The sequence below is a fragment of the Mastomys coucha genome, unplaced genomic scaffold (genome assembly GCF_008632895.1).
Source record: "Mastomys coucha isolate ucsf_1 unplaced genomic scaffold, UCSF_Mcou_1 pScaffold16, whole genome shotgun sequence".
NCBI lineage: Eukaryota > Metazoa > Chordata > Mammalia > Rodentia > Muridae > Mastomys > Mastomys coucha.
In genome coordinates, this window is record NW_022196898.1 from 61,157,630 (window position 1) to 61,169,429 (window position 11,800).

Genomic DNA, 11,800 nt, shown 5'->3' on the forward strand with positions numbered 1-11,800 from the left:
AAAAAAATACAGCTACCATTAAACTTGAGGGAAAAAAATAATTCTTTATATGAGTCTTTTGTGGAAAATTACTGTTTTCATGCATTGGTTGTCTTATATTTCATCCTTAATCATAATTGTAAAATAATCTATTAGGACTTTTATCCCCTGAAGATGGCTAGATATGAATTTCTTTCTTGTATTCCATGTTACTTTATGAAAGAAAATTAAAAAGAATTATGTTTTCCCCTAGGCTAGATTAAGGAGAAGTGAAAGAGATAAAAGAAAAAAATCATTATGTAGGTTGGAAGAATAAAGAACATTTTCCCCTAGAAATTTATACATTGAAGATATGCTTTTTCTCTTGATGACAAAAAACTATTCGACAGTAGTACCATAAGGTAAAATATTTATAAACCAACAGGACAATCAGAATGTACCAAGAAGAAAAGAATTAGGCTTGGTTTTTACCAGTTCAGTTTGTATTATTGACTTATTATCTAACTGTATTGATATCAAAATAAAATTCAAATATAAATATTCAGAAATTTAAGAATTTTAAGTTCAAGAAAATAGTTTCTTATTTGGGGTGGAAGAAATAATGAGAACACAAATAATGGAAATTTCAAAATTAGTGAAGATCTTAGGTTTCTATTCTAAAATATGGTCACAAGCCATCAGCTGCGTCATTTGGATATTCTAGACCTACTTACTGGGGCAAAAAGTATATGTGGTAACAGAAGGGCAGAGATAACAAGAGGCAGAAACAACCCAAGAATATGCAATGATGACTATTAAGACACCAGGAGTTATTACATATTATTATTCAATAATTCTATCTGGTTCAAATTAAATTAAATGAGTAATTCTAGGGTTGGAGGCATGCTTCTGTGGCCAAGCACTTACATAACTTTGATAAGGACTGAGACCTGATCCTCAACATAGATCAAATAGAAAAAGAGACAAGGGAGGAAGGAAATAGAGGAAGTAAATATGAGGAAAAGGAGGAAGGAAAGAACAAGTAATTCTAGAGACATTTGCAATGTCAATATAATGGAGCTTGGGGAATCTTGAGGAAGAGTTGAGAGAAGGATTGAGGGACTGGAGAGGACAGTGACTCCACAGAAGGACCAACAGAGTCAACTAATCTGGATGTGTAGAAGCTCTCAGACTGAATCGGCAACCAATGTGCAAGAAAAGACTGGATCTAGGGCCCCTATGCATCTGTTACAGATGAGCAGCTTAGTCTTCATGCAGCCCCCCCCCCCCAACAACTACGCTGTTCCCTCTTGCCCCTGTGCCTTCCTGTGGATCCTGTACCTCTAAATGGACAGCCTTGTCTGCCTTAGTGGGAGAGGATGTGCCTAGTCCTGTAGTGACTTGATGTGAAGGGAAGTGGGATTAGTGGATGGAACACCTAGAAGGAGACTTCCCTTCTCAAAACAGAAGGGGAGGGAGTGAGGACTTCTGTGAGGAGGCACCAGGAGGAGAGAAATGGCTGATATTAAGTTGTAAAGTGAATACATAAATAAATTTTTTTAAAAATTGTATTTTCGTTCTTCCTGATCATTTTCAGTACTTATTTAGGGAAGGTTAATTTTAAATTTCAATGAGTTAATTAACAATTATTGCTTAAATATTAAATTTATTAGATACAATGGTATGATAAAAGTAAATAAAGTTGCATCATTTTCTCCTATTAAGTAAGTTTTATCTTTATTTTAACTACATACTTAAAATATATGTAGGATTATCAACTAAGTCAAATGCCAGAAAGTTTGTTGTAATTTTGTATCTTAATTGCCTACCATAGACTTCAATGTATCCATCCAATTTTTCAACATAATTTTTCCCACACACAAAAATGATACATTAAGAATCAAAATAAAATGGAGTATTCAGGTCCTAATGGTTCCATCCATTTTAAAGCTAATTATATAAGGAATCATTTACTAGTGTAAACAGGAGTCTGTGGTAGTCATGAAGAATATCCTTTAAAAATAGAAGAATAATAAAGGATTTGAAATGAAAATTTTAAGAAAGCATATTTAAGAAAATGAACAAAACCTAATGAGACTCAAGGGCAAAATCTGATAGAAAATGTTGAAATGAATTTTTGAGATAATCCACTCAAGATATTGATGGCTGTAATATAAATTTATATTTTATTCTAATATACATGTATTTTATACTGTTTATTATAGGAAAAATAAAAATAATAAAATTTGCATGTTTAATGGATTTATAATAAACATAGTAAGTACTCACTAATTAACAATCAAACTGATAATGATCATGTGAAGGTTTGAGATTATCAATTTTATAACTATAGCAGACCTTAATTCAAAACTTATTAATATAGAATTTTATAACTCTATGCTATATTCTTTAAATAAGAAATTATTTTAAAGACATGATAAATTCATTTTATTGCCACCTTGGCACAACCTAGAGACACCTAAGCAGAGAACCTCAGCTGAAGAAATTCCACCTTCAGATTGGCTATGGCTATCTATGTCTGTGAGATATTTCCTTGATTCATGATTGCTATGGGATAGCTCAGCTCAGTGTGGGTGTCACCATCACAAGGCAGATAGGCTTGGGCTACATAAGAAGCTGTCAGATGAAACCAGCAAATGGTGTTCCTCCTTGGTTCTGCTTCAGTTTCTTGTTTTAGTTCATTCCTTAACTTTCTACAATGATTGATTTTTAATTGTAATCAAAATAGACCCTTTCCTTCCAAGGTGCTTTTGTTCAAAGTGTTGTATCAGAAAACTAACAAAAAGCAAATGAACTGTGAAGTAAGGCTATAATAAAAATACAAAGTCTAGCCCTTCCATTTACAGATTTCCATATTTCTTGTGTACAAAACACTTAGAAACAAGACTAAATTAATGACTATTCAAAAATTCATCATTTCTTTTGTCCTGTATTTTGAAATTTAGTTGGCCAACAATGATGTAATATTTATAGAATGCATAAATTTAAAAGATATTTTATGAGTATCTTTATGTGAGGTAAGTATCCCCTTCTGTCTCTGTTTTAAAGGTCGACCTCATATTTAAAAACAATTGTGTACTTTTATATGGGGAATGAATTCTGACATATTATTATATGAAAACACCAACAATAATATCCACATACCACTATCCCCTCCCCTTCTCCTAAGAGAAGAAGAACCACACCACTTGGATACCACCTGTAGTGGCTATTCCTGGTTGTCAACTTGACTATATCTGAAATGAACTACAATCCACCTGTAGCCCTAATCTGGAGGCTGAGAGATACAAGTTTCCTACTTGAATCTTGGCATGGAGATCTTTAGGCATAGTGGCTATGAATCCCAGAAGATTAAGATAGGAAGATCTACAAATTCAAGGTCATCTGGGATTAAAAGTGTGGGCCACCACATCTTTAATCCAGGCCATGCCTTTTACTGGAGACCTATATAAGGACATTGGGAGAAGGCCCTCTCTTGCTCTGCTTCGCCTGCTTGCCTTGTGGGACTGGAAAACTGTTTGATCCTTGGACTTCCATTCACAGTTGCTGCTGACCGTTATTGGGAGTTGGACTACAGACTATAAGTCATCAATAAATTCATTTACTACACAGACACTACCATAAGTTCTGTGACTCTAGAGAACCCTGACTAAAAACACCACCTCACCCTGAAACATCAATTACAACAGGACTAAGCTCAGCATCCTCTCCTACAGAGGCTCAACTAGATAGTCCAGCTAGAGGAAGGGGATTCAATGTCAGACAACAGTCAGAGCCATCCCCTACTCCATTTGTTAGAGGACCCACATGAAGACCAAGCTGCACATCTGCTACAAATATGTAGGGGGTCCATGTCCAACTCCTGCATGCTCTTTGGTTGGTGGTTAAGTCTCTGTGAGACCCCCATGGGCCCACTTTAGTTGACATTCTAGGGTTTCTTGTGGAGTCTTTACCCCTCCCACTAGCTCAATCCTATACCTAATTCTTCCAAAGGACTTTCCTAGTTCTGCTTGATGTTTGCCTGTAGGTGTCTGCATCTGTTTCCATCCTCTACTGGATGAAGCCTCTCAGTAGGCACGTATGTTAGGCTCTTGTCTGCAAGAATATGTTAACAAATGTTTGCTATAATTCATCCTCTTTCATATAGAAAGCAATTTGAATATACTGTATGTTCAAGTCTATGTTAGTATACTATATCCATATAAAACACTTTCACAGTGCTGGGAACCGTGAAAAAGTACTTTCTAGTGACAGTTCACTAAGCATTTAAAAGAAAGTCAGAGAATTTAAGCTGTTAACTTCAGTTCAGCTAACAATTCTAGGAAGCTTAAAATATAATATTTCTAATGCTACAAAAACCACAGTTGTGTACAGATCTATTAATCATATTAAAAACAATGTTTTCAACTACTAACTAATCTCCTTATAAATATGCAACCTTTGCAAAATGATTTAAGTTCCACAAAACCCGTATTGTCTGATTATTTTTAAATTACTTTCATTTTCTTATTTAATGATTCAAGTATCAAAATATAGTTATCTGGAAGCATTTATTTTCTTGAATAGCATCTCAGATAGATATCCTCTTTCAATACTGAAATCACCAGGTCACTGATGACAAGGTAACCATTAATCCTTACATACTTTTGCAACTATGCCTCCTATTCTTTACCTCCATTCTAACTCAATTGTTTTTGTCTCTGTGATAAATTCTAGTTTTAGTCTTTGAAGTAACTTTCTATTCCATTTATTAACACCTTACCTTTGTATCTCTTTCCTCCTGTTCAGTATCTTCTGTTTTTCTATTTTTACTGTAGCTGGTTGTTATATATTACAGAGCTGGGGATCAAGGAGTCTCAGGAATACTAGACAATAACTCTAGCACCAAGTCATATTCATAGCTCATTCTCTTTTTTCACTTTAGAAGTGAAGCTCTATTTAAGGTCTTACTTACTATTTAAATATTGGAACATTTCCATATATAATTTATGAGTTATACATTATTTATATTTTAATTGTTATATTCATAATTATATAAATTAGCTTTGTTCAATCTAAACATACATATCTAATTACTCAAAGAATGTCACAAACTTGAAACTCTTGTGTTCAAATGTGAACAAATGATCATCTTTGTACTGCTTCATTCATTGCTAATTCCTGTTACTACTAAATTAATGTCACTCTAACATTAACAAGTATTAATTTTACATAGTAATGTGCCTTCATACATCTGTTAGATTATTGTAATGAGAATTTTAGTTCAGGGTTAATTTTAATTCATACTTAAACATATATATATATCTTTATTAATAAATATATTCTTATAAACAATAAACTTTTTCAACGAGAAATTAATTTGTTTAACCTTGTATTTTAAAACTCCATGTTCTGAGACACAAGGAGTTCTTGGCAAGTACTTTTGCATCCTGCTTTTTGTAGGATCATTTTATGAAAAAAAAAAATCCCTGAGATGATTAAGAAGTGGTACCAGTCAGCAAGATGTCAGATAAATAAAGTGGATGTGGCAAAACTTCATGCCACAATTCTTTTATTTTTTAAGTACTGGTATATAATGTGTCAGGAATGGTCATGGAGAATGAAACCCTTTCCCCTGGTAATAGCACTTGCATATGCTGCAGTGTTCATAGAATCACACTAATTTTCTGAGCAAATCCAATGGCTTCACATGCAGTGGCTTCTGTAGGATTCAGAAAGCAGCAGTGGATCAAATTGTCAGCAAACCACCCAGCAAAGACCAAACTCTTTCTTCTGGTTTGTTTACTTTGGAAAGTCCTTTGGAGCTTCTTCCTGGCCCAACATCTGAAATGGTCACTGCCATTTGTTATATTGAATCCACTTTTCCTTGTACTTCAAAGTCCTATTGAGAAATGACTATTGTTTCATAGATGAAGAGAAAACCGCAGAGACCTAGGGTAGAACTAAACTTGACTGGAAAAAAAATAAATGAAATTATTTCTAATGATATTATGTTCTATTCATAGATTGGTCCCTGGTTTTGCTATCGGCAGAACGACTTTCTTGGGCAGCAGATGGGAGAAGGTGCAGAAATCCACAGCCAGACTTTATGTAAAGACAGAGTTGAATCAGAGTTGAGTCGGGTGCCTTCTCTTAGCACTTGGGAATCTCAGAGAAGGGGAACAGGAAAGAGAGTAAGAGTCAGAGAGAATGGAGAACACAAAGAGAACTTGCTTGATTGACTAAGCAAGGCACATATGGGCTCCCAGGCAGGCATGGGGCCTCTAATAGTCTTCATGGGGTCCTCTGCACTTATGTGCATTATCTTGGTGTTTATTGGGTCTTTTGACAGTGGGCCTGGGGCTGTCTCTGACTCTTTTGCTTGTTCTTGGGACATTTTTCCTCCTATCAGGTTGCCTTTTCCAGTCTTGATACCAAGTTTGGGCATTGTTTTATTGTGTCTTCTTTTGACCTGTTTGGCTGGCATTTTTTGGAGGCCTGATCTTTTCTGGAGGGAAAGGGGGAAGGGAGGAAGGAGTGAGTCTTGGAAAAAGAGGGTTGGAGGGAGGAGAAACTGTACTTGGGATGTATTATATGAAATAAGAATCTATTTTGAATTCTAAAAATATTCTGATACTTTAGTACTAATATATTTCTAAAGGAAAATGTTAAAATTTGCTTTTAGTCTCAGATTTCAATATCTATAAACTATTACCCCAATGCTCTACGAATATGAATCAATAAGTTATTAGCAAAAAGTAAAAAAATGCATACAAAGATAACATAATTACATTGAATAAAAATATATTCCAGTGTCAAATTGCAAATTTCAGCAATGAGCAAACTGCAGTTACTTTTGTCAAACCTGTTTCACATTTATTTCTGGCATATTCACCTCCATTACTTTCTTTCCCTCTCCCCCACTCACTCCTCTTCCATATTAGTTCCTCTTCTACTTTCATGGCTTGTATTCTGATTTGTGATGCAGTGACTCTTATTTAGATTGCTTATAAGAGGGTTTATAAAGATTTGTACAGGCACCAGGCCAGTGATTACATTAGTGAAGAATATGTCTTCCTCCCCCATTAACCATTAACTGCATATAAATCTCCAAGGTGTGGGGCCTTGTTAGACTGCCCCTATCTATAGCAGAGGGTTGACAAATTTAATGTAGCATCTATTTGTCCAGGTAATCACAGCTACAACATTCCAAAGTGCAAAAGGCATGTCATGTAATGTGCTCTCAGATACTTGAATTATTACAAAGATTTGTCTTGCTTTTGTTGCTTCTTTGGTTTTCTTGTTTGTTCATTTTTACAAATCAAAGTTTCTCTGTGTATCCCTGGCCAGTCTCAAACTCAGAACCTACCTCTGCCTGTGGAGTGCTGGGATTAAAATCATGTGCCACAACCACGTGGCATGCATTCACTTTTCTTACTAACACTTTTTTCTTTTGTATGATTTTCTCAAATTATAATAATTTTTAAAAAGATAACACCTGATTAGGAGTACAATAATAATGTTTTTAAACATTTTTTCTAAATAGTTGTTTGAGATGTATGGCCCCATTGAAAATATTGCTAGTTCCTTGTTTAATATTTTACTTACAAAAAAATCTCAGGAATACAAGAATGCTCAAACTGTAAATGAACTCACTGCTCCAATTATAAGCAAAGAATTTTCTTAACTTTTTTTTCACTGTCCCTAACATATTGATTTGTGCTTGCACAGCATTCATCCTAGAGCAATAAAATCTAGGACAGGGTGACAGGAAGCCTCAACATAATTGGCAATATGTCAGCAGTTTTCTGGTTGACATATAATGACAGACTTGGCGGCAATAAGAGAACATGAGCAAATCTGACCCAGTGGCATGCACAGTATTCACACAAGGCAGATGATTAACTATGTGAGCTTGCCATAATTCCCAGAATTAACCATGTTTCTCAAATAAGCCTGCCATATTTTCAAAATTCAAAATTCATTCATTAAAATATAAATAAATAATATTAAACTCAAAATATAAGTGATATGTACCTCTTTTGACATTACTTCACCTAATTTGAAGATGTTAGAAGTTAAAACCAGTATTTACCCCTAGGATTTATCTAAAGTCGGGTATGTCATAATGAACAGATGCTCATTTGGTTTATGATTTTTTGTAAATGAACAAACAACACTGCACTGGTGTCTGGTAATGCTTTTCAGTGGATCCCAGCATAACAAAGTGTGTGACTTCAAAGATGTGGTGAAGTTGTCAAGTTGTTTATATCAACCTACTATCACAATAATGAATCTAGTATCATGAGACTAAAAGTTCACTCTTGTGAAAGAAGCATTACCCCTTCCCAAGTCTCAATATATTATAATATGACTTTATTAACAACAAAATCTTTTAAAACACATAACAACATAAAAATGGTTTAGTTAGTTAGTTAGTTAGTTAGTTAGTTAGTTAGTTAGTTTTTCCTATTGGAGGGGCAAATGGGTGAATACTGCTTCTTTATCTACTGGTAAGCAATAATTGCTGGCTGTTTCATTGGCCAAAGATGTTAGTGTCATTGACAGAGCAGGCCCATAGAGACTTTAATGACACTGGTTACATATTATTACTTTTTTCTTCTTCTTTTTTAAATTTGTATATTTACATCCCAAATGCTGCTGAACCTCTAAGTGCACTCTCCCAGAGTTTCCCTTCTAATCCCTCCTTTCTTTTCCTTCTGAGAGGATGCCACATACCACAGAGAATCCACTCATTCCAGTGTATCATGTCTCTGTAGATTAAGGGCATCCTCTCCACTGAGGCCAGACAAGGCAGCCTTCGGCTGCATAAGTGCCTGTGGCCTCTGACCAGCCTTTTGGTTGATAGCTTAGTCTCTGGGAGCTCCCAGTGATCCAGGTGAGGTGGCAGTGTAGGTCTTCCTGTGGGGTGCTATTGCTTTCAGGGCCTTCAATCTTTCCCTTAACTCTTCCATACAGGTCCTAGAGCTGATAAACAATTTCAGCAAAGTGACTGGATACAAAATTAGCTCAAAGAAATCAGTAGTCATCCATTACACAAATGATAAACAGGCTGAGAAAGAAATTAGGGAAGCAACACTTCATAATAGCCACAAATAATATAAAATATATTGGGGTAACTTTAACTAAACAAGTGAAAGATTTGTATGACAAGAACTTCAAGTCCCTAAAAAAGAAATTGAGGAAGACCTCAAAAGATAGAAATACCTCCCATGCTAATGGATTGGTAGGATTAATATAGTAAAAATTGCATCTTACCAAAAGCAATCTACAGATGCAATGCACTTCCCATAAAAATTTCAACACATTTTTTATAGACCTTGAAAGAGCAATTCTTAACTTCATATGGAAAAATGAAAAAACCTGGGATAAGCCAAAACAATCCTGAAAAAGGAACTTCTGGAGGGATCACCATCTCCAATCTCAAGCTGTCCTACAAAGCAAGAGTGATAAAAAAAAAAAAATACTTCATAGTATTGGTATAGAACAAACTATCTGATCAATGGAATCAAATTGAAGACTCAGAAATGCACTCTCATTCCTAAGGATACTTGCTTTTTGACAAAGAAACCAAAACTGTACAATGGAAAAAAGAAAGTGTCTTCAACAAATGATGCTGGTCTAACTGGATGTCTGTGTAGGGCTTAGTTCTGATACTTTTATTTAATTGGGAACCTTCGAGTACTGGGGCTGAAGGTGCTGTTTCCCAATTGGTTCTTGATCCATCAACAAAATGTCAGCCAATGGCTGGTCGGAAAAGGTGGGAGATGCAGAAGTTTTTTAATACTGTCCTTGAAAGAAGAAGGAGCCATTAGAGATATAAGAACTAGGAAAAGTGTCCTTTGGCCACTTACCCTCTGGGTCTGGGGTAGCTGGGGAAGAATTAGGTATATACAGTCATTGCTAGCCAAAGCATTGTGAGAATAACTGAGGTGTGTGTGTGTGTGTGTGTGTGTGTGTGTGTGTGTGTGCGTGTTTCTTCAGTCTTTGGATCTGAGATAACTCCTAGGCCAGTGTGAGCATGCGACTTGCCAGGAATACAAGGCAGGGTAATGAAAGCTACACACAATGTATTTGCATGTAGAAAATGCAAATTGATCAGTATTTATCAACCTGCACAAAGCATAAGTCCAAGTAGATCAAGGACCTCAAAATAAAACTATATACACTAAATCAAACAGAACAGAAAGTGGGAAATAGTTTTGAACCCATTGGCACAGGACAATTTCTTGAAGAAAACTCCAATGGCTAAGTGTCTTATTGTTTTTTCTAACCATTTTTAAATCTATCTAGAACTTCTATGCCATTCTCTCAGAAATTATTTGATTCTCTCTCTCTCTCTCTCTCTCTCTCTCTCTCTCTCTCTCTCTCTCTCTCCCTTTATCATATAACTGTTAAAAATTAATTGCCCATGTGAGCCTCCTTAAGCTCATGGACAGTCATTTACTTATTGAAATTAATGTGTGTAGGGAGCAGATATTATGTTAATTACTATAACCTATCATCTTTTTAGTTAAAAAATAAATTATTGGGTCAACAATTTAAATGTATATGTTCTTATTTTAGTCTATTTCCTCCAAAATTATCAGAGGTATTTTCTTGATTTTTAGATTTCAGTCATTCTATTGAACTTTGACTTCAATTGCAACATATTTAATTTCAATAGTCTCAATCATAAAATATATTTCCATCAACTTAGTTTTGTACTATAAAAGTCCTCATAGAATTTTCTTATTAGCCAACATATTTTGTTTAGGTTTAAATATCATTATCACTCTATTGTTGATATAAATTCCCACTGTTAAATCCTCCTTCATACTATTTTTATATTTTAGATTATGTTCATGCTACACTGCTAGAAAGTTTTCTTTATCGTGTTCATCTTCCTTTCCTTCTTTGAAGAACGTTGAACATAGATGATACATAATTTTCTTTTTCATTACTATTCATTTTTTATGAGTAGATCTCTTTATTTATCTAAAGCTATACATATATATATATACATATATACACACATATATATGTACACACACACACACATATATATATAGGCATTAGGTTAGAATGAGTTGGGACAACTCGGGATATATGCATTTTTGTGAATATATATATATATATATATATATATATATATACACACACACACACACACACATATATATACTCTAAATATCATTTACCCTATTCCTTCACTGATTTGATGATCTTATGGGTGGTAGAATGCAGCCTAAGGTGGGGGGACCTTAGCCTTGGTGAGAAACAGCACAGGCTGAGACTGAAGACTCAGGGCTTCCCAAACTCCCGAACATCCAGATGTTGCTCAAAATTGCAAGGAGGAGTCATAACAGAGGGGGCCTCTAGAGGATGAGCCAAGGTCCATGGGGAGGGGCAACTCTGGCTTAGCTATGGGGGTGAATGTCTGGGAATGTGGAGGAGCTATCTGTGGGAGACTCACCTCTGTGAAGATGAAGGCTTTCTCCATGCTTCCCACAGTGGTTCTTGATGAGAGAAACAGTCCTGGCTTGTCCATACTGCTTATTCATTGTTCCTCATGAAAAATGGGTGCATATTCCTTCCTCGGGGTGGACCAGAGATTTAATACTTTTCATAAGAAGGAGTGTCTGGTGGGGGAAGCTCATTGCCTAAACTCTCAGGGACCATCTAGGTACCTCATTAGCAAGCAGAACTCTGTTCCATGCTACGTGGCCATTAGTGATGTTCCTCTGGGGGGAATATGGTCACATGTTTCAGACTAAGAATCTGGTAGGGAGCTGGGAAACTCCTACCATCCTCCAATGGGTGCTTGGTGCCAGGGTCTCTG

The 11,800-nt window shown here is 35.5% G+C and overlaps 1 pseudogene; it reads right to left on the reverse strand.

Annotated features, from left to right (window-relative positions):
* LOC116093282 overlaps positions 1 to 11,522 on the reverse strand; it is a 41,877-nt pseudogene extending 30,355 nt beyond the window's left edge.
* Between the last annotated feature and the right edge of the window lie 278 nt (positions 11,523 to 11,800).